A 26,993-nucleotide genomic window follows, 5' to 3' on the forward strand; every position below is an offset into this window, starting at 1 on the left:
TAAACTAAGTTTCAAATTTGAAGGGATGATGAACGCATCTTTAATTTAAATGATTATTTATTATACTAAGTTTCAAATTCACAATCACTTATTATATTAAGCTTTAAATTCACAATGAATTAATGTTCAAAATATCTTCATGGTCAATAATCACATTAACAGTTCAATAGACAAAAAATTGGTATTCACTGCCATGTGTAAAATCTTCACTAATATTTTCTCAAAACTAATTATAAACATAATTTATCTAATTAATTCAAATATTTTAACAATCTATACCATGTCTTGTTACCCATAAATTTGATTCATGTGAATGCACATACACTGTTGTGGTTACTTAGCACACATCATTGCACCCATGCCTTTGATTTCACTCCATCCTAACAAACCTTCCTTGGTTTATCAGATTATCTATGTGCTCGCATAATTAAAATCAAAGTTTCTCATAAACTATTGACCAATAAATCAAAATATTAAAGTGATAAGCAATAAATCAAAATGTTATCACTCACAAATTCATGAAAACGCAATGACTAACGAACCATTAAATCCAAATATGATGCACTCTTAGAAAAAAAGTAACAAAATTAAACATTAATGGGCTGCTAAACAAAACACCTGTGGATGAAATCCTTCAGTTGGATAATAGATTCATCAACCCATCTTAATAAAGAGTGAATTTAGTGAGAAGAAGGCTCGTGAAGCCACATTTCTTCCATATTTCCATCCAACTTCCAAATTTCTGATCGCATTTGTTTTTTATAGGTCCTTTCGTGGCATTACAGGTCCTTCCAGGGCCACAATGATGATAATTTGCATACCTGCTTAACCTTGGGTTGGAATGAAGGGGAATGAATCAAAATCATGAGGAACCTTGGGTTGGAATGAAGGGGAATGAATCAAAATCAACCTCATGATGGAATGAGGGGAATAAATTGAAACCATAATGAACATGATGGATATTTGGGAGTCTTGAATTTTTGAAATGCACATATTTCGAAATGTAATGCGCACAAAAGCAATGCACCATGTTTCAATATACATTTCAACAATTTTATTTTTTTCAGAAGTAGGCATATTGGCATGAGAATGACATGTATAAGCAATCATTCGAGTGAAAAAAAAATTTACGAATTGGTTGAATACGGATATGTTTCAGAATATAAATAATTAAACAAAATCTTTAAGTAGAAATCACATGAGACAATTTTTTAGCCGATACATTGCGATTCTAAAAATTTAAATGTTAAACACCAAACATGAAACTTGGAAAATTAACTAAAATGTTACATCATGCATGAAATTAAAGTTCCAATTGATTGACTTTAGAGTGTCCTCTATTCATTATTAAATCACAATAATAAAGCAATGGAAAATGAATTCCCCATCTATCTAGTGTATGGCTATGCATGTAATAATCCAATGCCATTCTACACTTTCACTAAAAAAATCAACGGGGATCAAGTTTATCTACGGGTTAATTTTAGCTAGTTTTCCATTTTTTCTACTAAAAACAATTTACTCATAAAAATTAAACCAAATTCTATCAATATAATTATTTTAATCTAAAAATTGTCAATATCATATAAAAACTATATAAAATACTTAGAGATTCGAAATCTTTTATAAAACCATTCTTTTATAAAGCCATCACCAAAATTTTATAATTACAATTAGTAAGATTCTCTAATATTTTACGCTTTAAACATCGATCGATCTATGAAATTTTTATTGTACTCTACCTGGTTTATATTATTGATATTAATATTTTCTATCACTCGAACATACTAATTATTTAATATGAATGCACCTTTAAAATATAAATAATGAGAAGTTATTATGTTACAAACATAATGTAAATATAAAATCATTTACATCAAGATAATGGTGACAAAATGTAACTCAATAACCCAGGTAGTATAATAAATATTTTACTTACCTTGATAAGATGTATGTATAGGTAATTAAAATTCTCTACAATTTTACTTCATTAAATATTTTACCATTAGTTGCATTACCATCATAATATATTTACTAAATAAAATGTATTATAATTTATGATTAACATGAATCTAAAAACCATAGTTAGAATAAATAGAAAATCTCATGGTCGCTTAAAACATATGTTCCTTAATAAGAATGGCCTAATATCGTCCATTCCAGAGGCTTTGAAATATTACAAAGCTCTAAGGATGCTTAACCTATCCTTCGATAATTTGACAGGGACTATTCTAAGTGGTCTCGACCAATTGCCCATAGTCCGTCAAATGTATATGCCCATAGATTGAACTATATGGGTGCATATTCTCCCATTAATTCTCTACTCCAATGCTGTTGTTGCTTTCCATCCCCATTGAGCTCTATGTGTATGGCAGCATGCTTATTTTCTCTCTTTTTTATAATGGTGTTTTCAAATGGTAAAGTATAAAGTACTCTCAACCTAGTACACTGAAGTTTTCATGTGAAGTCTATTGCATGTATGTTCTTCCGTTGTAAGGTGTTATCTACTTTGATTTCTTCAACGTTGATGGATCCCATCCTTGAGCACAACTTACTTAGGCAAGGTTCATTTTAGGTGTATGCTTATTCAAATCGAGTCTTGAACTACTATATGGGATTGATAACTAGATGGACACTTGAAGTTGTTTTGTAAAATTGAGAAATGCATCCAAATGTTAAATGCATGTTAAGATTTATTTCCTCGCTAGAGAGGGAAAACACACCCAGGAGCGTGATTACTCAAAACCAAAAAAAAACAAAATGAAGAAAAGCGAGAAGTAGGCTTCTACTTTCTCATCCTTATTTCTATGGTGCTTCCTCACTCTAGATACACCCCCATCTTGTTCTCCACACTAAAAGGTTTGCGTTTGTGTAATACTGGTATCTTCCATTTCGTGATATTTTAGAATTTGAGGGAAGATTGTTGTATTGTAACAGTGGCCAATTTATAATATTTCTAATCTGCATCAGGTTCTGGTTCTGGTCATGCTTCATCTTCTTGTGTTTATCTTGTGAGAAATTTAGAGAATTTTGGGTCGAATGAAGTAGAGGCTAGAGTTTATGATTGACCAGAATTCACATATTGTCCCATTATTGACAAAATGATATCAATATGCATTTACTATTATGAAATCATCAAAATTTTGTATCAATATTTGTTAAATCAAAACTTAAATGATCAAATATGTGCTATAATACTAAAGCTTTAATATAGGTATTAACAAAACAGCACTATCAAAGGGTTTTCTTTTTTTTTTTTAATTAATTTATTTATTGTATGAATAGAAGCCTTATGGAATTTGAGATATAAAGAAAAAAACATTTGTTGTGCTTGGTGTAAAGAAAAAAGCATATGGTGTGCTTGCTTTTCCTCACTGTTTCAAGACATAGTGATGCCTTATCTAAGCTATAATGGGACTTTCACTTGAATGTTATGATGACAAGGGAGGGAGGGTCATTGCTGATATTATTGTAAAATTAGGCTGTATAATGGAAATTAAGGTGAAATTTTGACAATTTGTATGATTGTATTTAATTTCTGTTTGAGGTGGTTAGTTTTATTCATATAAAGTATAATGATATTTGCAGTTCAAAGTCCATCTGGGAGAGGGATACGAAGGGTTATTTTTAGGAATAGAAGAACATACCAGAAAATCTAGGTGGAATTTTCTTAGTTTCTAATTGGGGATTGTAGTTGTTGGAACTGGGGACTTCTGGAGATGTAGTCTTTACTGGTGCCATATATTTGAATTGATTTTTTTTGGAAAAAACATGCAAATCTACAAAGTTTGAAGAAAATCTTTCAAACCGACTGTCACCATTTTTGTAAAATATGACTTGGAGAAAATAGCTAGAACAATCTCAAACATTCCATCTCAATTCTGATAGGCGAAAAACAAATTTGGCCTTGAAACAATCCAAATTGTTTTTCTTAATGGTGATGAAAAACTTTAAATTTCTCTAAATCTCTTAATTTTTCACTGCGTCTGCACACCAACGTTGATCGTATAGTTTTACGTTTTTAAGGATTTTACATAAAAGTGCAAATATTCTAAAACTGATGGACCGTAACATTTCTACAACAGTTTTGGAAATTATGTCTGGGCCCGGTTGGCAAAAGTTGGCCTCAAAAGAATTCATAGCTACCCCATAATTCTCTAAGTTTTCACCTAGCCACATACTATTGTGGTAGCAGGTCTATATTGTTAAGGAGTGTTTAGGATTATTTATTGTCTTGTTAAAAAATAGAATAGATTTGTTGACGTTTGATTTAAAATTGTGAACAAGACCTAAATAGATGCAAGTAGTCATCTATTATTTTTCAATGGAAGGGCCAACTAAGGTATCTAGATTTATAAAAGAACTACTATTTGGGTTGATCCCATGGTATGGGCAGTGAGCTTAATGTTGGGACCCTGATTTACAAGCAGTGAATTTTCATTCTTTGTCCATCATAACCTTCTTCTATTGTATATGCTAAGCTTGTTTGTTGTTAGTTCATTAACAATCCTTGATTTGGCTTTGCTTTTCCATGTTTCTCTCTTATATTTCAAGAAGTCTCATGTTCTTTTGCATTGGAAGGGCCAGCTAAGCTATCTAGCTTTATAAAAAACAACTACTATCTGAGTTGATCCCATGTTATGTTTAGTGAGCTTAATATTGGGAAGTGTCCATCATAACCTTCTTCTAATGAGAATGCTAAGATTGTTTGTTGTTATTTCAGTAACAATCCTTGATTTGGGTTTGATTTTCCATGTTGCTTTGTTATATTTCTTATTATGTTACCATAAATCATGTGATGTATTGTTAATACTTTTGGCCATATGCAAATATTGATATTTTGAGTTGTACAATTATGATGGAGCCCATAGTGTGAAATTGATTTCCATTATGAATCCCCAAAAAATCTCCACAAGGAAGCTAAAAATCATGTGATGTATCGTTAACACTTTTGGGCATATGTAAATATTGATACTCTGAGTTGTACAATTATGATGGAGCCCATAGTGTGAATTTGATTTCCATTACGAATCTGCGCCCAAAAACTCTCCGCAAGGAAGTTGGATTTCTTAAATTAAATCAGGAAGATACGAGTTCCAAGAATTCTCCACACGGAAGCTGAATTTCTTAAATTAAATCAGGGAGATACGAGTTCCTTTAGTGTTTGCTAAATATAAGGTACATGATGTTTTCAAAGATTGCTCACAAGTGGGTTTATCCAAATTTTTATTATGAATAACTATTTCTAATGAACTTAGTCACACGCATTTGTTTTTATGTTGTACTCTTGAACCTCTAGCACAATTGTTTCATGAAAAGTATGTCTAAACGTTTAGAAGTATGTATTTTAGTTTATGTCAAATTAGAACACCTATTTGAAGGGTTTGAACTGTGGTAATGTTAGTTCTTTTTAGTTGACATGGTGTTAGAATGATCATAACAACCACAATGAAGAGGAGTTTGGTTTGTCAAAGTTAGGTGTTCTTTATTCGATAATGGCCACAAGGCCTTTGCTTTCCCTTAAAATTCCACCCAAAGTGGTTAGTCCCATCACTTAGGTTGCAAGGGTTAGTAATTTGGCTTGCATGAAATTTATTAACAACACAAAAGGGTCTTAGGAAACCTAACCTAAACCTAATAACATCCTTAAATGACAAAATTCTACCTCAAAACTCTATGTAGACATAAATATCATAACACTTGCTGCTTCATTTGATAGTTCGACAATTTGATATCACAATTACTCCAATTCTACAATTTTCTTGCCCATGAATTCGTATGTGAGAAGTCACAAAGGCCTGCAACATCCAAAAGCTAACTTCCTCAAAAAATTGAAGATTAAATATAAATCCGCCTCTCCCACCTACTTTTCACTAAAATATTGAGATTCTAGACTCATTTAAAATCGAATGTAGCACTATGCACCGTTTTCACCTCAAATTTCATGGAATGAAACACTTTTGGCCTAAATTTTTCCAAACAATTATTTAAATTGCACAAAATTACAAGGAACTTTGTCCAAAATTATTTCAAACAATTATTTAAATCACACAAAATGAGGAACTTTGACCTGTTTTACACTAAAGGTTAAGAATATGGACTTCTTTGACATCAAATTTAATGGTAAAGAAACTAAATTCCATTTGCTTGTCTTTGTAACTAGTAGTGTTTTCTTTGAGTTACTTCACTAAAATTAAGACAAGCAGATGGAAAAGGCGAACCTGCATAAATAGTAAATACTTCACTAAAATTAAGACAAAACCATGTAACGTTTTTACTAGTCTATTCAACGTGCACTACATTTTAAAAATCGTTACGGTCATGACCCACAAACACTAAAAATGTAAAACGTTATGGTCAAAAGATAAGTTTTTTGCATGTGTATTGAAGTTGGATGCAGGGCTTGTCACCAAGGGAGGGAGAGGAAATCCAATCCAATTCAACAGGGAATTACGGCATGGCAGCTACACTTGTTCCTAACACAACTTGTTTAGATGGAAAATGGGATGGGTTGTTAAGGAAAACACCCACTAACACACAAATTGGACTTCCAACCCTATTCTCACAACACCCATTTCATACTGGTAAATATGGAGGTGGGAGAGTGGTCAGAATGGCCACTGTTTCAGTGGAAAAGAAGAAATACACCACCCAAAATTCAAAAGAGATCTTCATTGCTGCCAAAGTTTTTTCTTCTCTTGTACTGACATATATGTAGAAATTTGAATAATATAACACTTATTCACAGATATTATCCTGATTATACACTATTTTCGGAATGCATGCATAATACATAACCTCCTCTACCATTGATCATCAATTTGCGGAATTAAAAAAAACAGTTGCACGCGCACATTGAAACATCAATCACACATATCAACACAGTATGTAATGGGGAAAGCATACAACTGAAAACCCCCAACTATCTGTATATTATAATGATAGAGAACATGTAACAGTACATAGTACAATACTCCTCACAAGTACTCAGTACTATCTCCACATGCTACACACAAACTAGCTCAGATCTGAACAAGTCACAGGTTCAAATCTCCTCCACTATTTGCATGCCTCTACTACGCAATCCAAGTTCGAATTCCCTTTTGCTTGTACTGCACAATCCTCATTGGAAATCTCAATCAATGATTGTGCAAATCCCATTCACAACTATAGTCACAACTGATAGTAGTCTCACCCTTTCACCCACCTCTAACACTTGTCTCCACTGAACTGTCCATGCACTGAGTTAACTGATGTATTCTGATGTAGGAATTTACAGGGTAAGTTCCTCAGACAGAACACCAAAGGACACTACTCACAAACAGATCACAAATCAATACACCAGTATTTTTGACGTGGTTAAACCCTTAAAGAGGGAAACAGTCCACTGCCTGAGCCAATGTGGCCACTTCAGGCAATTTATTAATAAAAGAATGAAAATTTACATAAGCTTCTCTCATGGACAGTTACCCTACAAATGACCCTCCTGCTCTTTAAATAGAGATCGTGGACCAATTGGGTGTTAAGCCACGGATCAAGTGTCGGTAATATCAAGGAGAGAATGAACCGTCAGATCACTACATATCGTGACCGACGGATTGTAAGTTACAAAATGTACATAGTAAATAAACACACTTTACCTAACTCTATACTAGACCAAGTTATACTTAACTATTTCCTATGTGTCGGAATATCCTAACATCCCCCCTTAAGAACAACTTGGGATAGGATTGAAGGATTTACAAATATGACACAATAGAAGAAGGAAGGAGGCACTAGAGCCTATCCCCCCCTAGTGACAACTTCCTGAACTCCAACCATAAATCGAAGTTTCGTAAACTTCGCCTCTGTGAGAGCCTTTATAAAGATGTCTGCAACTTGATCATCTGTTGAACAATATTGCACTTCAAGAACATGGTCGTGAATGAGCTTTCCGATGAAGTGCATGTGCAATTCAATGTGTTTCTACGTTGATGTTGGACTGGATCTTTGCATAGTTGAATGGCACTTTGATTATCACACCAAAGTGTAGTCGGATGTTGCTGCTGAAAGCCAAACTCTGACAGGATCTGACGAAGCCACAAGGCTTCCTTACTAGCTTCTACAACACCACGATACTCTGCTTTTGCTGAAGAAAGAGAAATGGCACCTTGTTTTTTGCAAGCCCATGTAATAGGTCCTGAACCAAGAGTGAACACATAACCTGCAGTAGACTTCCGATCATCAGGGTCACCATTCCAATCGAAATCAGTGAAACCAACCAATAGAGGAGATGCTTTGGCACTGTAATGAATCCCAAACTGAACTGTACCTCAAACATAACGAAGTATTCTTTTAGCGGCTTTTCAATGACTTTCATGTGGGTTTTGCATAAACCGAGCAACAAGGCCAACGACAAAGGAAAGGTGAGGACGAGTATGGGTTAGATACAAAAGTTTTCCTACAAGTTGACGGTATAAGGTAGCAAAAACTTCAGGGGAAGTGCAAGTGACTAAAAGTTTGACTCCAGACTGAAAGGGAGAAGGGGCTGGCTTACAGTCTTCCATGTGAAAATGGCGTAGAAGATCACAGGCATACTTGGACTGGGAAAGAGAAATACCTTCCTTGGATTGCAAGACTTGAAGACCAAGAAAATAATGCAGGTGTCCTAAGTCTATCATTTCAAACTTCTTTTTAAGGCTAGACTTCACATGGTTTATAAGGTTGGGATCACTACCAGTGAGGATAAGATCATCAACATAAAGAACAAGAATGATAAGAGACTTGCCCACTTTCTTGGTGTAGACAGTATTTTCAGAATGACACCTAGAAAAGCCAGATTCTAAAAGACAGCTATCCATTTTGGCATACCAAGCCCGAGGAGCTTGCTTGAGACCATAAAGGGATTTCTTAAGCCGACATACAAGGCTGGAGTCTGTTTGTATAAAGCCAATAGGTTGTTCCATATAGATTTCTTCATGCAAGTCCCCATGCAAGAAGGCAGATTTAACATCCATCTGATGGACTTCCCATTTAAAAGTGGCAGCAAGGGAAAGAACAAGGCGAACAGAGTTCATTTTGGCAACAGGGGAGAAGGTTTCGGTATAGTCAATGCCTTCAACTTGTGAAAAACCCTTAGCAACAATATGAGATTTATGTTTATCAACATTCCCATCTGGTCCATACTTGGTTCTGTAAACCCATTTGCATCTAACAAGCTTTCATCCCTTTGGTAGAGGAACAAGATCCCATGTATCATTTTCCAATAATGAATGATATTCTTTATTCATAGCTGCTTCCCAATCTGGATGGCCTGAAGCTTCTGCAAAGGTGTCAGGATCATAATTCACTGAAGCTTGAGCCAGTAAAGAAGAGGCTCTATCAAACTGAGAACGTGTACGTCACTAATCTGTAGGATCACCAGAAAGATCACCTGCTGCATCCCGAGTAGCACAGACCCATTTTGGAAGCTGAGGAGCTGAAGGGGGATCCTGAGAAGGTGGGGGAGGATTGTCATCCTCACTTTCATCATCTGAAGAAGAAATATTTTCAAAAGTAGAAGAGATAGGGAGAGGTGGCACATCCGCCGAACTAGGCTCGTAGGCTGATATATTTTCAGCAAATTTTACATCTCTTCTAATGATAACATTTTTGGAATTAAGTGGAATAAGTCTAGATATCCTTTGACATCTTCAGAATATCCAACAAAAATACATTTTTCACTCTTAGGTTCTAAAGCTTTATGCTTTTCATCTAGAATATGGGCCCATGCTTCACTTCCAAAAACATGAAAGTGACTTACATCTGGTTTAATTGAGCTCCATGCTTCTTCTGGAGTGATATTCTTTAAAACCTTAGTAGGAGTGCGATTTATTATGTAATTTGCACAGTTAATTGCTTCTACCCAAAAATTAAGACCAAGTCCTTTAGATTGAAGCATACAATTAGCCATTTCCTTTAAGGTGCGATTCTTCCTTTCAGCTACACCATTTTGTTGTGGAGTATATGGAACAGTATGTTTCATTTGAATTCCATTCTCAGTGCAAAAGTTGATGAATTTGTTGTTAACATATTCTCCTCCATTATCAGATCTTAGCTTAAGAATTTGATGTCCAGATTGTTTTTCAACAAAGGCCTTAAAGGCCAAGAACATGTTAAATACTTCACTCTTGAACTTTAAGAAGTATACCCAAGTGCGTCTGGAGAAATCATCAATGAAAGTTAAGAAATACTTGTAGCCAGAGAATGAAACAAATGGAAGTGGACCACATAAATCACTATGCACAAGCTGTAAAGGGGTTGAGGCGTGCCAAGAGGCACGTTTTTCAAAACTATCCCGATGATGTTTTCCGAGTACACATCAGGAACAAACACCATCTCTGCAAGATACCATTGGAAGACCTGTCACCATATTTTCTTTACATAGATTCTGAAGGGAGCGATAGTTTAAGTGACCAAATCGCTCATGCCAAAGTTTGCTCACTTCATCATTATGAGCAACAAATACCTAGGGAATATTTGATGACCCAAAGTTGTGAAACTTATACAACCTTTTAGAATCATCAGCAATGCCAATAGCTAAAATCTGTCTAGGATCTCTTAGGTCCTTAATTACAACATCGTGAGGTGAAAATTCAACGATTTTATCTTCACCTGAATGAGTTATCTGATATACAGATAGAAGGTTGCAGGATAAGGTTGGAACACATAATACATCATTAAATTGACCATTGTCTATATGAACAGTTCCAGTCCCTACAACACTAAAAGATCTATCATCACCAACATATATATTTTTGGTGTTACAATCATTTAAGGAAGAAAACATGGCTTTGTTTTTGGCCATGTGCTAAGAAGCTCCAAAATCAATGAGCCACTCATGAGAATGAGAAGAAGAAGATACATTTAGTGCATAGCCAGACCGAGATGCTTGACAACCACATGCAGAAAGTGCTATTCCTGAAGATGAAGTTGAAGTTGAAGAGTGCTCCAAATGGATGTTATGCTTCTTCATTGCTGCTTCCAAGGCTTCCATCTTCTTAAAGCATTTGGATTCTAAGTGGCCATCTCGATTACAAAAGTTGTAGTGTCTATCAGTCTTCTTCCCTTTGTTTTTATTTGTCTTATCATTTTTTTGAAATGATTTTTCATTTTGAGGCTGAAATTTCTTAGGACCCTTGTTTGGTTTAGGACCATTCCTTTTAGGATACAACTTCTTAGGATTCTTTGAATTTGGTTGCTGCTAGGAGGCTAACACTTTCTTAGAAGATTTTCCAAGATTAAGAAGACCAAGGTGTAAGAGTTTTTCTTGTTCTCTTATTAAAGAATCACAAAAGGAATCAAAGGAAGGGGACTTGTAGGCTTGTCCTTGAGAAATGAAGGCTTCTCTTGTAGAATGGAAGGTGGAAACAAACACAGAATAGGTTGGTCCCAACTTAGTAAGAATGGAATAGATAAGGTTACTATCTTCTTTCTTAACCTTAACACCTTCCAAGAGAATTCTAAGGGTCTTGAACTTGGACAGAAAAATCTTCAATGCAAGAAAAATTATTGGGGTCCAATGTAAGCAACTCATTTTCGAGTTGATGGGCTTTAAGTTCATTTTTAATTCCAAAAACTTTAGTGATCTGTTTCATTGCTTCCTCAGGAGTATCAAGTTCTACAATATGGAATCTAAGATCGGGAGAAATAGACATCCCTATCAACCCACGTGCTTGATCTTGCCTATTTTCCCATTTAGCTGCCTTATCTTCATCTTTCGGTTTGGTTTCTTGGCCCCAGGCTATTCTGTAGAGACCCTTACTTCTAAGTAAATCCACAATGTAGGACCACCATTGGAAGTAGTTGGTGCTCTCAAGAATAACTTGGCATGGACTTTCCATTTTAACAAAAACTGAAGCTATAGATGCTAAAACTAAATGTTCCAATGGAAAGATCTCGAAAAGTGAGGCTGGTTCAAAAAAAGGGGCTCTGAAAACGGCTTCCAGATGAAGAAGTTATGACTTTTTTAAGAAAAGTTGATGAAGATGCCGACGAAGTGCGGGAATGTGCGGAAATGAATGATAATGTTATATTTAAAAAAAATCCGCCCCCTTTCCAAACTTAATCTAATTAGCTCAACAAAAAGAAGACTTGAACTCAAGACCTCTACTCTCATAAAGTAGCTTTGGACCAAGTGAGCTAAACTAAAAGTTTAGTAATTTTTGGAAAAGAGGAAGGGGTTTTTTCTTTTTTTTTTAGTCGCTGAAGCTTTGGGCTGCGTGTTTACTTGAGAAAACTCTTTTTCCCTACAAAGCAGAAAACACAAAAACCCAACACGGACATATAAAAAAAACAAACCTCACGCCTTGAAGTTAGCTTTACCCGGAAACTAAATATTTTCCTCAATGTTTCTGATTTTCCGAGATCACACTAAGGCGCGGCAGAAAAGAGCATTCGCATGAGAAAAATCCTTCCTTTCTGTTTCTGATTTGCCCAGTTCGCACAGAGTCGCGGGGCAAAGAGCGTACGCATAAATGAAAGGTATAGATCCGATAATAAAAAAGGAGCTAAATAAACCAAAATAATAAACAGAGAGAAAATAACTAGAAACTGCAAAAAAACACTGTATACCTCCAGATCATAAAAATGACGTAGCTAGGGCTACCAGAAATATTTTCACGTGAAACGAAATGGGTTCCTCACTGGAAAAGATGCTCCTAACACAATAGAGCAGTACTCTCAGCCCAAAAGCAGTCAGAAACAGTAGATCTAGGAAACGGTAGTCGGATGCAATTCTACCGGCTTCAGATTTGGATCACCAACGGACGCGGCCCTCAAATAGCTCTGATACCATGTAGGAATTTACAGGGTAAGTTCCTCAGACAAGATACCAAAGGACACCGCTCACAAACAGATCACAGAGCAATACACCAGTATTTTTTACGTGGTTAAAACCCTCAAAGAGGGAAACAGTCCACGACCTGAGCCAACGTGGCCACTTCAAGCAATTTATTAATAAAAGAATGAAAATTTACATAAGCTTCTCTCATGGATGGTTACCCTACAAATGACCCCCCATGCTCTTTAAATGGAGATCATGGACCAATCGGGTGTTAAGCCACGGATCAAGTGTCGGTAATACCGAGGAGAGAATGAATCGTCAGATCACTACATATCGTGACCGTCGGATTGTAAGTTACAAAATGTACATAGTAAAGAAACACACTTTACCTAACTCTATACTATACCAAGTTATACTTAACTATTTCCTATGTGTCGGAATATCCTAACAATCTCCACATGCTACACACAAACTAGCTCAGATCTGAACAAGTAACAGGTTCAAATCTCCTCCACTGTTTGCCTGCCTCTACTACGCAATCCAAGTTCGAATTCCCTTTTGCTTGTACTGCGCAATCCTCATTGGCAATCTCAATCAATGATTGTGCAAATCTCATGCACAGCTATAGTCATAACTGATAGTAGTCTCACCCTTTCACCCACCTCTAACACTTGTCTCCACTGAACTGTCCATGCAATGAGTTAACTGATGTATTCTTTAGTTGATTTATGAGTTAATAATTAGTGAATTAATTAATAATTAATTCACATCACTCTGATGAGCCCCAAATTTGGTAACATTTTGGGCTCATTTGGCCTAACTACCCTTGCTCAACCCTTCATTTTTCATGACTTATGCATCATTTTTTAGTATATTTATGTCATTTGTACGAATGAGGGCAGTCACTATTCCTAGGTGGCTAACACGTGCTTATTTCAAGTTTTTTGACATTTAATGGAGCAAAACCACGCAGATGAGGGCTAGGAGACAGCCAAGATGGGATTGAGATCTTGTAGGAAGGTTGTCCACAGCATTGAATGGCCTTCCTCGTGATCTTCACCCCCAACTCCGAGCTCCAACAGCCACCACCACCGAGTTAGAAGGCAGCCAAATGGATTTTGAGGAAGCAGCAGATCACTCTTAGTTTGGTCAGCCAAATCCCACTAATTTAGGAGGCCAGCTTGGCCCTCGTAATGTATAAATGATGAGGCTGTAGCCTTCGAAAAGGACTTTTGAAACCTTGTTGCATATTCTGGACTATGAGCTGTTAGCTCTGTTTTGCTCTTTTGTAAGCCATTTTTGGCATGTTATTGGACTTATGATTATTATCTTTTAATGGAAAGCAGGCAGATTTGAGTTCAGTTCTGAGTTCTTAAAGGAGCCATAGCTCTCAGGGTTGGGCCCAACCTGAGAGCCTAAGGCCTCCTCCCTTTGTATTGTTACCTTTCTTCCCGCATTGTATTTATTTTCCTTTACATGCATTTGGAAACGCAGTTTGCTGAGTTGAATTTCTTGGTGTGGTTAAGTAGGTTAGTTTTATGAACAGAGTTACTTCAGTAGTTTAGAATAGAGTAAGGAGATTGGAGTTAATAAGAGTTCCAAAAAGGGTTGACTGCACACTCCTTTTCACCTCTGTTTAGGGGCTGGAATGGCAGGCAGTGCCACCCACCAAAAACAGTGTTTTACATGTTCATGCAATCTTTGATACAATGTTTTCGCTGCAATAGTTGTCCATACGTTCAGATCTTGTGGAATGATTCTTTGCTTCAGTGCCATGCATGATTTTCCTTAGCAATAACGTTGTTGTTCTTTGGTTTTGTGAAACAATTAGAATAGGATCATGATATTTCGGTTATGTGCAGGACGTGGATGATTTGTTTCGTTTACACTGTGCAGTACTACTCTCTCACTCTCTTATCCTTCTAAGCCGTGCCCAGACCAACTACTCATCTCCCAATTAGACCCCTATCTCTCAACCATTCTATCACCCTCGTTATTCTACCTTTTTCGGCCTTCCATTCCCTCTACCCTTCTTTAAGACAACCTAGTTTAGCACACCCCCTCTTCATCTCATCTCTCTGTCACTGAGTCACTACAAACTCCTCCCCTACCTCCCTATCCATCCATGCAGCCTCTTCCACTCACCCATCACCCAAAAATCTGATTATAGGACATCCTGTAGGAATTACTGGACTTCCTGTAGAAATTTTGAACATCCTGTAGAACCCCTGCAGACTTCCTGTAGGAGCTCATAAACACGGTTGCTTGGCATCCAGACTTTGTGAAACTCTCTGAAAGGATGTTAGGGACTCCTTCGACCCTCTCTGAGCCTTCCTGACCTCTTCCAAACATTTCTCCCCTTGACCTACCCCTGCACAGTAAAGACCCAGTTAGAAGCACATGCATAATAATTTCAACAACTTGAGAAAAAATACAAAAATATGTTCTCTTCAGATGAAAGTAGTCTAGACACATGCATCTCACCTTAATAGAAGTAATGGCATCACTTTCAGTAGTTTTCATTCTCACCGTTGCATCAGTAGGACTAGCTGGTAGAATTAGGGTTTGCTAGGGTTTTCATTTCTTGTTGGCTTTCAGTTCCTTTTTGCAAAGTAGGTTAATTTCCTTTGTTTTAGCTTTCGTTCATCGGTTAAAAAGCTTCTTCTGAGAGCTCATAGAAGTTGGCTTGAGCCCTAGCGGACTTGTGCCAGCTGACCAAGTGACAGCTGCGACAAGAGCTAGTACTTGTGCATACAACACCGTCGCTTCCAAGTTTGTTACGAACTACCGGGTTGATAAAATTAGAGAAGGAAGCTCCAGGAGTTGTAGCATTATTGCTACAATACTGGAGCCCACCATCTTTTTGGCGCCGTTGCCGGGGAAGCGTCAGAGTATTAGTAATTGTTGCTTTTCTTCTACTTTTCCTACTCTCGCCTTCTGCTAAGTAGTTTATTTCATTTCCATTCTGCAAAAGTAGCATAGACATTTCCTACTTTCATAGATTAACATTTCAATTCCGCAATTTCATTTTTGCAAGCGTAGATTAGCATTTCAATTCTGCAAGCGTAGACTAGCATTTCAATTCCTGCAATTTCATTTGAGCAAAGTAGATTAGTTCTTTCCTGCTTTTATTTCAATTCTGCATTTTCATTTCAGCAAGATAGTTAGTTGTAGATCAATCTGTTTCAGTTTTTGCAGGTACCAGAAAAAAAAAAAAAAAAACAAAAGCAATCAAAAGTCTTTCCATTTCAATCCTCGTAGGAATCGAGATAAAACAGGCAAATTCTTACCCAACACCCCCACCACTTCACTGAGTCACCCTTCTCTCTTCTGTGGTGACAGTGATCCAGAAGAACCTATAGGCGAACCTCCTGAGATATACGAAGATCCTATAGCAGAAGAAGAGTTAGAGACCACTCCATCTGAAGCTATGGCTGACCATAGGGGTGAAGATGAGAGGATAGAAGGTGCCTTCCCCATCCGAGAGACCAATGGAGACATGAAAATGAAGAACATTAGCCCCTCCACTTTACCTCACTTCCATGGGCTAACTACTGAAGATCCTGATACCTTCCTGTTTGAGTTTGCAATCCTTTGTCGAACCTATGACTCTACTGAAGATGAGCAGAAGCTGAAACTCTTCCCCTCAACCCTTAAGGATGCAGCATTACGCTGGTTCATGGGCTTACCTGGGAACAGTATCACCACTTGGGCTCAGATGCAGCAAGCTTTCAATACTAAATACCGGGACTACTGTAGGTCCAAGGAAACCAAGGGAGAAATCTTTCGGATGACCATGGGAAATGATGAGTCCTTAGAGGATTGCGAGGAAAGGTTCCAACTTAGCTATAAACGGGCCAGGTGCACACTTGACCCTGAATCCCTCAAGTTGGTTCTGCTCCGAGGAGTCCCAGAAGACATCTTAGATACCCTTCCCATGCTAGCTGGAGGAGATATTTACCAACTACCTTATGAGGACATAAAGACTGTGTTTAGAAACCACTCTAGGGCAGCCCGGAAAAGAGGTAGAGGAAACCTCCTCTCAGCTGGTATTCCTTTCTCCAAACATGAGTTTGCAAATCAATTAGAGGATCTCAAGAGTGAGGTGAGACAGACCATTGCCATGCAACTTGATACATTCCGAATCCAGTAGAAGAAAGAAGAAGCTGAGAGGGCCTTGGCTATCTTCTGCCCTAGGTGTATGAGGAAACATCCCAAGAACGAATGCCCATTACATTCGGTTGAAGTATGTTTTGTTTGTGAGGAGGACCACCCCACAAACCAATGTCTAACCTTACCTGGGCTTAAAGCCATGTACCAAGGGACAGAAGCACCCACTGAACCTCTCTATTTCCTCAACCAAAGGAGGCGACAAGGACCTAGACCTTACCAGCAGGGGATGCAAGGGACACCCCGAGCTTATTACAGCCCCAACCAATCTATTCCTATGCCTTGCTGGGGCCCCCCTGCTCATCCTTCCTGGTCTATGCCTCCTCCATGGTCTTACCCACCTCAGTACCATACTCAACCTACTACTCATTCGTATCACTCACATGCCCAGCCACAACCTCAGTGGAATGCACCTCAATCGGGGTGGAGGCCCCAGTACAATACTCCTCCTGCCATTTTTCCTCCACCACCAGTTCAACCACAACCATTACCTCTTGCTCCTCCAAGGCAACCTCAAATGCTTGCTCAACCGAACCCGAACCCCAACAACAGACAGGCCCAGCAGGTATATACTGGGGAAACATCATGCCCTACCTATGCTGTGGAGATCCAGGAGATCAATCTGCGATCGGGAAAGACTCTTCTGGATCGCCAACCTCCTCCCCCAGAGGACGAGGAAGATAAACAAGGAAGTGAACCAAAGGCCATTCCACCCTTTCCTGAGAGACTAACAGCCACCACACAACCCAACCCAGAGGAGGACGAGCTTCTGGGAGAGCTCAAACAGTTGTGTGTGAAAATACCACTTCTCCAAGCCATCAAAGATGTACCGATATACAACAAACTGGTTAAGGAAAAGTTTTTTAGACACCCAGGCAGGCGAAAGAGAGATGCTTCAACCATCAATGTCATAGGACAACTGTCTGATATGATGTTGGGACAAGTCATCTGCCCAAAGTATCTAGATCCTGGGAGTCCTGTAGTAGATGTCCACATCAATGGCACCATCATACCTCACACCTTGATTGATCTGGGGGCTGCCATTAATGTGATGACCAGAGATACCATGCTCAAACTCAATCTTCATGGTTCCTTGAGAAAGACCTCGACAGTCCTACAACTAGCAGATCGCTCCACCGTGACTCCCGAAGGTATTGTAGAGGATGCCTTGGTCTCTGTTGACTCTTGGGAATACCCTGCAGATTTCTTGGTTCTGCAACCAAAGGCAAAGCTTACTGGATACCCTCTTATTTTGGGAAGGCCTTGGTTAGCCACTGCAGATGCTTACATAAGCTGTCGTGCAGGAAACATGACCATCAAAAATGGTCCTATGTCCAAGCAGCTAGTCCTATACCCTCCTGCCCAACCCTCATTAGAGCATGACTTACCACTTTGGTTGGAGGAAGGAGAAGAAGATGAGGTGTACTCAGCACCTTTGTGCACCCTAGACACCACTAGGAGAGATCCCCCAACCGAGGATGATTTGATTGAGACCTTGATCCAGAATCCACCTCCCAGTGCACTGTCCTTAGAGGAATTGGTGGAGAATGCCCAAGCCAGCACCTTAGTGGACCTTTGTGCGACCAACCCTGTCACTCCCAGAGTTAAAACTGTGGAGTTCGGCCCTAAGAGAATGTTAAAGATCAGCTCCTCCCTATCTCCTTCCCAGGAAAAGGAGTTGTGTAGTCTGTTGGCCAGTCATCTAGATGCTTTTGCTTGGAGCTATAAGGAGATGAAAGGAGTCCATCCTTCGGTCTGTACCCATCACATCTACATCAAAGAGGACTGTAAACCAGTTAGGCAACCCCAGAGGAGAATGAATCCAGCCCTTAAGGACATCGTCAAGGAAGAATTGCAAAAACTTTTGGATGCCGGATTCATTTACCCCATCTCAGATAGCGAATGGGTGTCCCCCTTGGTGTTGGTTCCCAAGAAAAATGGGAAGTGGAGAATCTGTGTGGACTACCGAGAATTGAACAAAGCTACCAAGAAAGACCATTTTCCTCTACCTTTCATAGATCAAGTGTTGGATGGACTGGTAGGAAAGAAGTTTTTCTCTTTCCTGGATGGGTTTAGCGGGTACAACCAGATCCAAATCAGCCCGGAAGACCAAGATAAGACCACCTTCACTTGTCCTTGGGGTACCTTTGCTTACCGAGTTCTTCCCTTTGGACTATGCAATGCTCCTGCCACCTTCCAGAGAGCCGTCTTGAGCATCTTTTCTGAGCTGGTCCATGATGCGGTGGAAATCTATATGGATGACTTCACTCCTTATGGGTCCAACTTCTAGGAAGCATTGTCCAATCTGGGAAAAGTCCTAACCAAATGCATTGAGATGAACCTGTCCCTTAGCCCTGAAAAGTGTGAATTCTTGATGACTGAAGGGACCGTGCTAGGCCATACCATTTCTTGCCAAGGGTTACAAGTGGATCCTAACAAAATTGCTCTTATCAAGAAGGTTCCACCTCCTCAGAAGGTAAGAGATGTTCGAAGTTTCTTAGGATTAGCAGGGTATTATCGGAGATTCATTAAAGACTTCAGCAAGCTAGCCTCGCCATTGTTTGGCCTCTTGGCAAAAGATGTGGAATTTAAATGGACTGACGATTGTCAGAGGGCTCTGAATGAATTAAAGGACAAGTTGGTGTCAGCCCCACTCTTGAGAGGTCCAAAATGGGCCCTACCTTTCCACATCCATACTGATGCCTCGAACAAAGCCATAGGGGTAGCCTTAGGACAAGTTGAACAAAAACTTCCATATGCCATTTACTTTGTTAGCAAAAACTTATCCAAGGCAGAACTGAACTACACTGTAACCGAGAAAGAATTCTTGGTCGTGGTCCATGCACTGAACAAGTTCCGACATTATATCACTGGCTATCAAACATTTGTACATACTGATCATGCTGCAATTAGATATTTAATGAATAAACCAGATGTGAATGCTCGTATTATTAGATGGTTAATTTTGTTACAGCAGTTTGATTTGACTACCGTCGACAAACCAGGTAAAGAAAATGTTGTTGCTGACTTTTTGTCTAGATTGGATTTATCTGCAGATGAGGATGGAACAGTGGACGACCAGATGCCCGATGAACATCTGTTTGCTATTTCAGTACTCTCTCCATGGTTTGCTGATATAGCAAACTACCTTGTTTCAGCACAGTTCCCTCCGCACCTATCCTCAAGAGAGAAGAGCAGAATCGTCAGAAAAAGTGCATCATTCACCTGGATCAGGGGCAACCTGTTCAAGCTTGGCCCTGATCAGATCTTAAGGCGTTGGGTAAGGGAGGAGGAAGTCTTTGATATCCTCCTCACCTGTCATGATGGGCCTTGTGGAGGACATTTTGCAACAAAGAGGACTGCCTTCAAAATCTTGCAGGCAGGTTACTATTGGCCCACGCTTCATCAAGATGTCAGAAGGTATATCAGCCAATGTGACCGATGCCAAAGGATGGGGAAACCGACTCTGAGGGATGAAATGCCTCTCCAACCTCAAGTGAATCTTGAGCCATTTGAGAAGTGGGGTATGGACTTTGTGGGTCCAATCAATCCTCCTTCGAGGCAAAGATCTTACATCATTGTGTGCACAGACTACTTGACAAAGTGGGCAGAAACCAAGGCAATCAAAGCAGCAACAGAAGAAAAGGTGGCCGAGTTCTTAAGAGAAAACATCTTCTACAAATTTGGCTACCCAAGAGAGCTAGTCACTGATCAAGGAAGCCAGTTCACCTCCAACTTAATTGAAGACCTACTAGCTCATCACAAAATCAAGCATAGGACTTCCACCCCCTATCATCCTCAAGCAAATGGGCAGGTGGAAGTCACCAATAGAGCATTGGAAGGGATCTTGACTAAGGTGGTGAGAAGCAGAAGGAAAGATTGGGCAGATCGCCTGGTTGAGGCCACATGGGCTTACAACACCACTTGGAAGACCAAAACCGGCTTCACACCTTATGAGCTGGTCTATGGGAAGAGAGCTTTGCTGTCAATTGAATTCAAGTACAACACTTTGAGGATGGCAGCGCAGCTGGACCTAGATCTCAGCCATGCCCAACAAGAAAGGTTATTGCAGCTGAATGGATTGGACGAGCACAGAATGTAGGTCCTTCTTCACTCAGAAGTGGTTCAACTTCAGAAGAAGGTGTGGCATGACCAACACCTCAATGACAAGCAATTTCAGCCGGGAGATTGGGCACTGTTGTATGATTCCAGGCATAAAGATTTCAAGGGAAAGCTAAGAACCAGATGGCTAGGACCCTATGTAGTGGAAAGATGTAATGACAATGGATCTGTACTTATTCGGACCATTGATGAGGAGGCCATCCCTATGCTTGTCAATGGGCATCGGTTGAAGATCTACAGAAAGCCTCTGTCAAGGCAAGAATTCATCAAAACTATGGAAAAATCAGTGCTGGTCATAGAGAAGGGTTCTGCCTCTGTTTTGGGCACACCCTAAAGATCTTAAAAAAAAAAAAAAAAAAGAGGAAAAAAGAAAAAAAGAAAAAAAAATAAATAAAAATAAAGATCCTTGGGTGAAAACCTTTCTGAGGCGCCCAAGGCAGATGGTAGGGGTGAAAACCTCATTGAGGCGCCCCTGCTGTCTTTCAAAAAGAAAAAAGAAGGTTTGAAAAATACCCTTGAGTGAAAACCTCTCTGAGGCGCTCAAGGCAGATAGTAAGGGTGAAAACCTCATCGAGGCGCCCCTGCTGTCTTTCAAAAAAAAAAAAAAAACAATAAACAAAAAAAACAGGGACAGCAAGTTCACAATGTGGCAACGCATGCAGGTCACAGGTATTCTATGAAGGAAGAGAGGTCCCTCAACTCAAAGACAAGGGTCCTTATTATGCTACCAGGTGACCTCACCAGCACCCGCTCCGGAAACACTCATCTTCTCCAAGGTATGGGCACGATTTGATCACAGTTTAGTCTTCTATAGGAAGTTACAGACTTTCTACAGGAAGTTCTGTATTTCTACAGGAAACTTCCTGTAGGAGTTTTGGACGGCCCAGAACTAATTATGTGGGGAAATTTAACGACCGAGGTCCGGCATGGAGACATGCAAGCTACTATTTTCTCCATCACACACTGTTGTCACCTCCTTCTACCACCCCAGTCACCATGCAATGGAAATACCTGCACAATCAAAACAGATCATTGAATTATCAAAGGAAGAGCTTCTCAAATGAAAAAGATGCAGAGATACCATGCAATACTTATCCAAGGGCCCTGCGAGTGTGATCGTGATGCCACTGTCTTCACTATTCAGCATGCACCCGAGGAGGAAAAACTGCTACAGGACTTCCTACAGGAATCCCGTAGCAGTTCAGCCAGCCAGAGTGTACACCATTGAATCGCCTGCAACATGCAATAATAGAGCAGGCACATGCACCACCCGCAGCCAGGTAACAAGCATCGCAACCATCAGCAGCCTGCGGAAAGGAAGGACCTTCGGGCCTATGCAAATAGCAGTAGCAAGCAAATCGAATCATCATCGTCCTGAAGCCTGGAAAATCATGTCGCGGCCGCACAGGTAATTGCCTCACCCTTTCTTTCGTCGAATTACATTAATAATACTTTGAAATGTTTGCAAGTATGAAATGAATGGGTTGAGCAGTCGTATGGCCATTCGACTGGCCACGTCGACCAGTCAGATGGTCCAGTCGGATGTGTAAAATGGTGGTCGTGGCAAGAAGAATGGGTAGTGGACACGTGAGAATCGTCCAGTCGGGGAGAAGCGCGTTTTAACAGAAACGACGGCAAAGGATCTGCGGAGAATGATGCGGTAGTCAGGGAACTTGCAGTAGAATGATTAAGTGACATCATCCAACGGTCCGGCAGGGACGGCTCACCCCCGCGCCATGAATTCCGCCGGATTCAAATCTATCGGCTAGATCGCCACCCCACGCATTTATCATCAGCCGTTTAGAAGTCGAGTAAGAGTCCGAATTTATCTGAAGCTCGTCACTCCAAGTCTTCGGCTTGTTCGAGCGTCTGGTAGCGGCACAGAAGGAGCAGAACCACTGCAGTGCTCTTCAGAACCCGTGCGTTGTTTCTACAGGAAAGCTACGCTACAGGAAACTCACTGCCATGAGGAAAATTGGGCTCTTCACGTCAAAGGTTGTGAATTGGAAGGTAAGCCTGACCTGTACCTCCCATGCAATTGGTTTCGAGGGTGGTGGAGTCGACATGCTACAGTCTGATCATAAAAATTGCAAGTATTGTCTTCCGTTTGCATGAATTGTCGTCGAAGTGTATGTAAGGTTCTACAGGAGGTGATTTTTAAGGCTCATCTGTAGATAGTCTTCGTGAATTGTGTGCGTGGCTTTGTCCCACAAGGCTAGTTTTTGAATACGCACCCACTACCTCCAGCTAACAGAGCAGGTTTTCACCATGCTGGGTGGATTCATTAGAAAAGAACCGACCGACTCAAAGAAACTAAGGGAGAACCCTGAAGTGGTAGATCTGTTCACTCGCGCGCAATGGATGTCATTCTGCGACAAATTGCAAGGATATGATGATGAGGTGGCAGAGGAGTTCTTGCGAGCTCTGAAGCCAAAATCCAAAACACTGGCCACTGTCAATTTCAGGGGTTTGAGTCTCAGAGTCACCCCACAATTCATCAGCCGAGTCACCGAGCTCCCAATGGGGGTACCGTGGGACAAGGAGGAGAGGAAATTAGGCCAGAAGGCTAAGAAGGAATTCTTTCTACCAGAGGAGCAATTCTCAGAGGATAAGAATGGGGTTCGTAGAACTAGCTTACTGCCACTTTGGAGCGAGGTCAGCCTCCAAATTATGAAATACATCACCTGCGAAGGTCAGTTCAGCATTGTGTATGGGTACCATTTCTGGCTACTCACTGAATTGAGACATCAGATGGACCTACCTGCAGAAAACAAACTAAGTATTCCCTACTTTCTACTGTAGTCTATGACAGAATGTGCCACTAAGTTAAAAGAAGGCACACTAGACCAGGTAACCCACCATGGGCTCATTAAGCTCCTCGTGGAGGAAGCACTTCACACATACAAAGTCCCTCTCTCGTGGGAAGCCTTCCGAAATCTGACTAAGGATGGCGATATAAAAATGTTGACCGAAGAGCTTGGTTCCTCCAGCAGCGAGGAGAAGGAGTCAGTACCCACAGAGAAGAAAGAAAAAGGCCAAAGACCCACGGCCAAAGTACCGAAGAAAGAGCAAAAGGAGAAACAAGAGAAAAAGGTTGCCAAAGAGAAGGATGACACACCCATATTAATGCCCAGAGAGAAAAGATTACAAAGTAGGGTGGACAGGACTGAGCCAGTCCACGTCAGTAAGGGCACCTCGACAGCAGCCTCGACCAAGTCAAAAAGCAAAACACACTCAGCAAAACAAACTAAAGCGGTGCCACCTGTTTCTACAGGAAAACCAAAACCGGCTTCTACAAGAAGCCAGAAATCAGCTGATAAAGGGCATTCTACAGCAAGCCCTGAGAAAGGAAAACCCAAGGAAAAGAAAGCCGGCATTCTTGCAAGGGAGGCAGCAGCTGTGCTGGCCGCCCTCAGTACACCTCCTAAGCCGAAGGAAAAGAGAAAGAGGGAGATCCCTCTGTATTTTAAAGCCCAGAGAAGTGTAAGAATAAAAACAGGCAGGCCACAACCTCCGTCCAGCAGCCCAATTACTATAGAGGATACCCCTACTTCGCCCAGGGAGAGGTCCCCCTCAAAGATATCAGTCACCTATGAGAGGGGGAGCCCGAAAACAACTACTTGGAAAGAAAGGTTAGACCAATTGGCTTCAAAAGCCCGGCTACAGGATGCTGAGGCTGCTCTACAGGAAACCTTAGCCCGGCTTAAGGAAACAGAGAGGATGGAAGGAGAAGCACCCTCATCACCACCGAGGGAAGATGAAGTAGAGCCACCAAGAGAAGAAGAGAAAGAGCATATTCCGGAGCCGAGTCCTCAGCCAAGTCTGAGCTCATATTATAATTTCTTAGAAGCTGGAAAAATTATACCACAAAAATTCACTGTGCCACTTTTCTTTGCATTGGAGGAAGAGAGAGTACGAACGCACACGTGGATGAAAATAGCTAAGTCAAAAGGCGTGGCAGATATAGGCCCCTTGGAGGAACAACTCAAGGAGGCACGAAAGGAGTTAGCTATGGCCAAACACGTGGCAAATTGCCAGCGGGTGTTCCTACAGGAAGAGAACGAAAAACTTAGACTGCAGCTACAGGAGCTGAGGAAAGGAACGGGCACATCCTCAGGGGACATCACAGCAGAACAGCAAGGCAGAGAAAGATTGCAAATCGGTCTTGGGGAGCCAACCTCGCATCTACAGGAAACAGAACTGCAAGCACAAATTGAGATACAAGCTCTCAAACAGCAGTTGCAGCAGAAAGAGGCACAATTGGCCTGCATGGCCAGTTGGGCCATGGATGCTATACAATGCAGACAGCCGGCCAAATCCTATGGGCTGTACCTGAGAGACCAATGGCTACAATTTCAGATTAATACATTAGCACAAAGAGGTATCTCTCAGCTCCAAGACCCGCAGCAGTTCACTGAATTATGCAATACCAGTTCATCAGAGGATAAGGCCAAACTATCGGAGTTCTATCTCCATAATTTGGCCCTTCCTAATGTATCTTCATGGGATCCCAACACGGTCTTAGGGGATATGCAGTTAATGGCATTTGCCTCATGGTTGAACCATGAAGACAAAAGAGCAGCAGAAGTCAAAGCGGTCATGAACCGAGAGCTGAACGAGCCATTACTAATTAGAGCAGAGCCAGGGGATCCAACTGCATTAATATCGGCACACCAACACTTATCCACCGACCCTCAAGCTTCACTGAAATATATGGATCAGCAGGCCCAGGCCATAGCGCATTTCGAGGATATGGAGAGACTGTTAGGGGACAACTGTGTTCAAGCTTGCACCCGCCGATGGAACACATTGGCCCACAGTCTAAAAATCAGAGAATATCACACTCCAACTCGAATGAGGGAAGCTCTAGTATGGGTGCCCCTCTATAAGAAATCCATGCAAAACCTCCAGGCCAGCTGGATTGGCCTCAAGCTAAGCCCACCTCTGCTGTTAGGATTGATGGAAGGCAGCACAGAGAAAGATGAGCATGAACAGTGGGAAGAGGTGGAAAGAAAGGTTGGGTTCCATGTCAGGAAGGAGGACACTACTGCAGAAGCTTGGGATGTGAGGGTGGCAGTAAAGGCAATGAAGGACGAGGAGCTGGATTAGTTGCTCAAGGATGAGCAATCATTTTAGCTGGGGGGTGATGATGAGCCCCAAATTTGGTAACATTTTGGGCTCATTTGGCCTAACTACCCTTGCTCAACCCTTCATTTTTCATGACTTATGCATCATTTTTTAGTATATTTATGTCATTTGTACGAATGAGGGCAGTCACTATTCCTAGGTGGCTAACACGTGCTTATTTCAGGTTTTTTGACATTTAATGGAGCAAAACCACGCAGATGAGGGCTAGGAGACAGCCAAGATGGGATTGAGATCTTGTAGGAAGGTTGTCCACAGCATTGAATGGCCTTCCTCATGATCTTCACCCCCAACTCCGAGCTCCAACAGCCACCACCACCGAGTTAGAAGGCAGCCAAACGGATTTTGAGGAAGCAGCAGATCACTCTTAGTTTGGTCAGCCAAATCCCACTAATTTAGGAGGCCAGCTTGGCCCTCGTAATGTATAAATGATGAGGTTGTAGCCTTCGAAAAGGACTTTTGAAACCTTGTTGCATATTCTGGACTATGAGCTGTTAGCTCTGTTTTGCTCATTTGTAAGCCATTTTTGGCATGTTATTGGACTTATGATTATTATCTTTTAATGGAAAGTAGGCAGATTTGAGTTCAGTTCTGAGTTCTTAAAGGAGCCATAGCTCTAAGGGTTGGGCCCAACCTGAGAGCCTAAGGCCTCCTCCCTTTGTATTGTTACCTTTCTTCCCGCATTGTATTTATTTTCCTTTACATGCATTTGGAAACGCAGTTTGCTGAGTTGAATTTCTTGGTGTGGTTAAGT

The sequence above is a fragment of the Pinus tabuliformis genome, chromosome 4_1 (genome assembly GCF_031772625.1).
Source record: "Pinus tabuliformis cultivar Carrire ecotype Pingquan chromosome 4_1, CPIR1, whole genome shotgun sequence".
NCBI classification, from domain to species: domain Eukaryota; kingdom Viridiplantae; phylum Streptophyta; class Pinopsida; order Pinales; family Pinaceae; genus Pinus; species Pinus tabuliformis.